Source organism: Liolophura sinensis, chromosome 1 (genome assembly GCF_032854445.1).
Source record: "Liolophura sinensis isolate JHLJ2023 chromosome 1, CUHK_Ljap_v2, whole genome shotgun sequence".
Lineage (NCBI taxonomy): Eukaryota > Metazoa > Mollusca > Polyplacophora > Chitonida > Chitonidae > Liolophura > Liolophura sinensis.
In genome coordinates, this window is record NC_088295.1 from 62,868,607 (window position 1) to 62,876,210 (window position 7,604).

The following is a 7,604-nucleotide window of genomic DNA, read 5'->3' on the forward strand; positions in this document are numbered from 1 at the left end:
GATGGACTTGGGAAGAAATCAGACAAAATTTAAGCGCGGAGAGAGCAGTCTCGGTGGTATGTGAGGAATGACACAAAGAATCTTGACAACGTACGGGACCAGCGCGCACCCGCTCTGCGCAGGGGTGGAACAAAGATTAGTAAGGAGAATTCAACAGCCAATCAGTGATGGATACTGGTATATCTTAATTACCCAGCAAGGTGCCTGTGTGGTAGCCGCTAATTATCTCTAACGCACTCTTCCGTATGTAGCAGGTGTAAATTTTTGGGTTGTTATTGTTGTGGTTAACAATAGTTTTGCTTTCAAATATGCATATGAAGTAGTTTCTCCACACTAGCATAACTCCTTAGGGCACTTGCGGCATGTGCTTTTGTTTCAGTGCTGTCTGCCTGCGCAGGGATGCTATGAGTCATCAGCGCCTGTTTCCACCACAGGTTCAACGCGGCGCGAAACAAGAAAAGTCTTCGATGCTCTTTTGAACGCACTGACAGAGGCAAACAATGGAGCTTCGACGTATGGACAGAAAAATTATAAGGAGCTGTGTTCACACGTCGGAAAGAATTAACCAGAATACGGGCTTCTCTGCATCTTTCTAAAACCAGATTTTTTTCTTGTCAGTATGGAAAAGAAGCAGTACAAAAGCCATTGAATTAATTTGAGTTTTGAACAATGATGGTGTTTTTTTTTTTATCGAACATGAGATAAAAATTATCGAAATGCTTTTTTCTCACTCACTCTGTGTCTATCTGGGATGGTTTTTAAATTAGGGAACTTTCTGATGGATGGATCGAATTAATAAATAAGCCTACATACATGTGTGTAAACTCTGTAAAGATCTAGACCTATTCAGAACCTGAATGCATGCATCCAAGGTTTGTAAACCGACCCTTGGGTCTATAGGCCTGGGCTAGTATAGAACAGGTATAATATTCATCTTGATCTGAAAGTGATTATTTTAAAGATGTGAAAAAAAATTGTAACACATGACAAATCTATTATATATATACATGTTAATCATTCAAACAAATATTTATATATAATTCTATACATTTCTGGCCTGTCTTCAAATGTTTTATAACAGCGCTTGTAATATATATAGAATATATACATGTATATGTCGATCAGTAGGATCAGTACCTGCTATATAGACCTATATAAAATTGCAGGCTGACATGAATTGACTTAAATTAGGCCTATGTGCCTAACAACCTCCACTGACTTTAATAACATGCTCAGTGTATATACCCACACAATTAGCCACGCATAGACCTATATATATATAAATATATATGTTCATGTATATGGGGAACATATGTAATGATAGCGCTACAGACCCGGATCTTCTCAGATGTAGGTCATGCAAATGTCCATTCATAAACACTAACAATTGGACTCATTGTATACAGTCGCCACACGGCTATATAGTTCATTTCAATTACAGGTATAGCCCACACCAAGCCTGTCATGTCAGTCCCATCTATTTTGACGAATGATGCGAGACATTATCTTTTCTTATCGTGCCCGGTCTGGCCTCGTCGCCTGATTGTTCTCGACACAATAAAGGCACTGCACTGAAAGTCTTTTTTTCTCTCTCTCTCTCCTCTCTCATTGCTGAAAATGAAGCTCGTATACCCGGTAAATACTGGTTTGTAATTTATGACCAAGACGTTTTCACGTATACATAGAAACTGGTCTGATCACTGACTGGAAAGACAGTCCGCTGTGTATATACACGTACATATATACATACGGCCATGTACACTTCGCTCAACTGCATACAATGCGCCTTTTGTACGCCTCGAAACATCTTTTTTTTTCATTTTACGGACACAAAAGTTATCTTGTACTTGATGAATATTCACGAAGTTCAAAGAAAGAAAAAAAAAACACTGCCGACCTAAATACAACCGAGGCTGATGACCCTGACTGTATATGTGACTGTATTCAAAAGTCACATTTAACGACAGCGAATCTGGATGTAGAAAAAAATCAATTCTGTACACTTGTAAACACACGCCTTATGTATAGCTAGCCTTTACATTTTGCCTTAGAAATAAATAATTGAAATGGTATAACACAAATATACTCCAAATTAAATTATTGTTCCTGATATCAACATGGGGATCGTGGACAGAGTATGCATAGCACACACAAAGCAAAACATAGTTTGTAAATGTGTCTGTACTCTGCATTGTCGATGTTTTGACTTACTCTGTGCATATAATTGCCGTTTGCGTGTAGATATAAATGTATATATGTGTTCTTAACATTTTACTAATATTATATATGTATATATTGTTCTGTTATGTACACACAAAATATAACCACAGCTTTAACGATATAGCATGGACCGACACCAAATATACGATGCGTTTAGAACGCCCATACCGTTCTGAACATAAGGTTTATTAGAGAAAAAATATGATTTAGCTACACATCCCTTTTAGTCATTAAACATATATCTAAAGATAGTAATCATCGAGTGAACGCTGTAGCACAATAATAATCATAATATATGTTTTTGTAATAAATCAAAAGTATTTAATTCCATATTCATGTAACAAATTGACATTTTGACCCATGACTATTCATGGTGTGTCATACTGGCCTGCAACCTTTTTCTTTTATATGATTCAACTATATACACATGAGAGCAAATTTTTCCACAAGGACTTGTTCAAGTATGGGTATCTCGCATATGCAACGATCATACATGTATGTGATGCATGCGTTGTATAACCATGGAGCTGTGTGTATCGACAGAGACTGCGCTGTAGATGCTGTTTTAATACACGTAGGCATTTTTTTAAAAAATATTTAATAACCTTCCTGAATTTAAAAAATTATTCAAATATGTGTCCTGGTTGTAAAAAAAAACCCCTTAAATATTATGACAGTATTGTTCTTTTTAAAGTTTTCCCGAAGGGTTCTTCTTTGATGTTTATTATCTGAGAAATGCATATTGATGGTACACATAACAGTTGAATTATCTCCTCATACAATCCTATACGTCAAGTTAACCACCATTGTTCTAGACTGTGTCATTGTCTGGAATTCTGGCTTTGTGGCTGAATCTAAAACGTGTGAAACACAAAAAGTATGACGTGAAACAAAAATCGAACACGTCCGTCACCTTAACCGCGTTGCAGACGTGAACTTGAAAAGGAATTCCTTGATCACGTCACTGGACGATTGGCTCTGTCGTGATTCGGTTGACAGATTCCTCCGCCGTACTGCCGTGTGTGTAATGTAGTAACAATGTATTATGTAACTTTCAGTATTTGTTTACGTTGGAATCCCTCATAAGATCACGACCTAAGCGCAAACTGTGTCCAACTGGTGGTGACCACTTCATTATCACGTAGTCTGGGAACTGAGACATCATACGCAGTGAAACACAGCTTACCTCTGCACAAGCTGGTGTAAACCCGTACAGCTGAGATGACAGTGAGCAGTTGATAATATATATAAGACAGGATTGTAATTACTGTACGTATATATATATATATATATATATATATATGCTGTTTGAACGGATTTCCCCCAATTTTTTGTCCCAGTCATCATCCAATCTGCCGTGGTCGACATGTTATCCGAAATGCTATATCGCCAGCAAGTCTTAATTTCATTTTTATATTTGTTTATATTCATCACACAGTGTTATACTTACAGACATATGTGGTCATTTAATCCTGACTGAGGGAAACAAAAAAAAATCAGTTGTTTTTTATTTTAGTTACGGTATTACACTTGCAAGTAAATGAAACCGTACCATTTATTCCTGGAGCTGTTGTTTACTCTTGTAGATCTTGAACAAAACAACTTGTTGTCAAAAACCGACTATAGGCCTAATACATTGACTCTAGATACATATTTAAATCACCTGATATACATAGGCCTGTTTGTGGTAATAAAATATTAGTTTAACTAGACAACATATTGTAATTTAAAGTTTGAAAAAGGGTGGTAGATGAAAGATTTATCATGGCCGTAAAAGAAAAGAAGATGGCCAGACAAAGGGATTTTCAAGGTCACATAAGGGGTTTCTCACTGTCACATGTAATGGTGTTTCGCAGTTACATTAGGTGTTTGTGACGATCACATAATATACATGTAGTTTGTCACGGTCACATGAGTTGTTTGTTGGTCCCATCAGAAGTTTGACACGCCTGAAACATAAGGGGTTTGTCACTTCGGTCATAAAAGGTTTGTCACATTATAATACATATATCACGGGATTGGCCATGTTGTTAAGGAGCGAAAAGAAACCTGTCAAAATGGTCACACAAATGGTGCATGACTTGACTTGATTTTTGTCATGGTCTCACCATTGATCAAGTTGTTGAAAAGAGAAACATGCTCTCAAAAAAAAATGGTTCATTTTAAAGAACTATGTGCCCTGACTAAATATTTTGCATTTCAACTAAAAGGACCTGGCACGGTAAGGCAGAGAATCGGCCCTAGAGAGGAACGATAAGAAAGTGCAAATTTCCAAATCCGATCACAATTCTGAAGCACCCATAAAAGTTATATGGCCATAAAAGAAATTGTTACTTAGTAATAGCCTTCCAAAACTACACTCTCGATCAAAAACGCCAATTTTTCTTTCAAACAAGGCTCAGTGTTTTCAATTTACAGTATAAAGATCAACGTTAACCAGAAAAATATCGTAACTGAAACTTTCATGTGTGTATGTCTACGAGCTGTCAAGTTTCGTTTTTGTTAACGTTTGTCTTCATATGTAAAACATAAACTTTATACTGTGATCAGTTTTGTCATATTTTAGCAAGTCTAAAATCCGTATTTCGGCGATAGTCTCACAAACGTCCTCCATAGTACAGTGGACTAAAGAAGTTACTGTTAAGAACATGCTGTACCTCGAGCAAGAGTTCGAATCTTTGCGGCTCTTTTTATCTGTTCTGGAAACATACTTTCGTGTGAATAACGATAAAGTCCGTCTTGCATAAGATAAGTATTTTTATGAATTAGAATTGTTAAGTTATGGTGTTACAAACATTTAGCAACTGTAGCGAAATCATACGTGAGTCCTGGTTGAGAGCACGTGTGGTCCTCTATCTGACATTAACATGTTATGCGTGGCGGAGGTATATGGCTGAAAGTTACATTTGTTATATATTAGTTTAATTGACTGGTTCATAACTGCGCGCTCAAGAATTTTTCAGTGAGTTACATTTGTGGTGCAGTGATTGTCACAATTCTACAGTGTCTAACGCCAAACAAGAACATATTTCAGTGTGAATGAAGCCAGCTACAATTTTTCGATTTTATGACCTAAACATCGCTTCAGTGCATGTTTGGACCTTTACAAGTCGCATGCTTGCCATGTAACAGGAAAACACAACTGAAAAAAGAAGTGGCCTTACGTGTATGTCAGTAGCTGTCACTCACAGCTATAGTCAGTTTCGCTACTTGAGATGCCCAGTTTCTTGCACTGGTGCCGATTTCCCGCCTTACCATACCATATCCTTTATCGGATGTACAAATGCACACCTATACGCCTTCAAATTTCGATTCACACACCATTTTGATCGAACAGGATCGCATGGATCGCTCTGTATCTCACCAGAGTTCACCATCCATCTTGACTACAGACATGATTTCATGATCACTTTGATATCCCACAGAGTTCACAAATCATCTTGATTACACAGGATTGCAAGGATCACTCTGTATCTCACCAGATTTCACTATCCATCTTGACTACAGACATGATTTCATGATCACTTTGATATCCCACAGAGTTCACAAATCATCTTGATTACACAGGATTGCAAGGATCACTCTGTATCTCATTAGAGTTCACCATCCATCTTGACTACAGACATGATTTCATGATCACTTTGATATCCCACAGAGTTCACAAATCATCTTGATTACACAGGATTGCAAGGATCACTCTGTATCTCACCAGAGTTCACCATCCATCTTGACTACAGACATGATTTCATGATCGCTTTGATATCCCACAGAGTTCACAAATCATCTTGATTACACAGGATTGCAAGGATCACTCTGTATCTCACCAGAGTTCACCATCCATCTTGACTACAGACATGATTTCATGATCACTTTGATATCCCACAGAGTTCACAAATCATCTTGATTACACAGGATTGCAAGGATCACTCTGTATCTCACCAGAGTTCACCATCCATCTTGACTACAGACATGATTTCATGATCACTTTGATATCCCACAGAGTTCACAAATCATCTTGATTACACAGGATTGCAAGGATCACTCTGTATCTCACCAGAGTTCACCATCCATCTTGACTACAGACATGATTTCATGATCGCTTTGATATCCCACAGAGTTCACAAATCATCTTGATTACACAGGATTGCAAGGATCACTCTGTATCTCACCAGAGTTCACCATCCATCTTGACTACAGACATGATTTCATGATCGCTTTGATATCCCACAGAGTTCACAAATCATCTGGATTACACAGGATTGCAGGGATCACTCTGTATCTCACCAGAGTTCACCATCCATCTTGACTACAGACATGATTTCATGATCGCTTTGATATCCCACAGAGTTCACAAATCATCTTGATTACACAGGATTGCAAGGATCACTCTGTATCTCACCAGAGTTCACCATCCATCTTGACTACAGACATGATTTCATGATCGCTTTGATATCCCACAGAGTTCACAAATCATCTGGATTACACAGGATTGCAAGGATCACTCTGTATCTCACCAGAGTTCACCATCCATCTTGACTACAGACATGATTTCATGATCACTTTGATATCCCACAGAGTTCACAAATCATCTTGATTACACAGGATTACAAGGATCACTCTGTATCTCACCAGAGTTCACCATCCATCTTGACTACAGACATGATTTCATGATCACTTTGATATCCCACAGAGTTCACAAATCATCTTGATTACACAGGATTGCAAGGATCACTCTGTATCTCACCAGAGTTCACCATCCATCTTGACTACAGACATGATTTCATGATCACTTTGATATCCCACAGAGTTCACAAATCATCTTGATTACACAGGGTTGCAAGGATCACTCTGTATCTCACCAGAGTTCACCATCCATCTTGACTACAGACATGATTTCATGATCACTTTGATATCCCACAGAGTTCACAAATCATCTTGATTACACATGATTGCAAGGATCACTCTGTATCTCACCAGAGTTCACCATCCATCTTGACTACAGACATGATTTCATGATCACTTTGATATCCCACAGAGTTCACAAATCATCTTGATTACACAGGATTACAAGGATCACTCTGTATCTCACCAGAGTTCACCATCCATCTTGACTACAGACATGATTTCATGATCACTTTGATATCCCACAGAGTTCACAAATCATCTTGATTACACAGGATTGCAAGGATCACTCTGTATCTCACCAGAGTTCACCATCCATCTTGACTACAGACATGATTTCATGATCACTTTGATATCCCACAGAGTTCACAAATCATCTGGATTACACAGGATTACAAGGATCACTCTGTATCTCACCAGAGTTCACCATCCATCTTGACTACAGACATGATTTCATGATCACATTGATATCCCACTGCGTT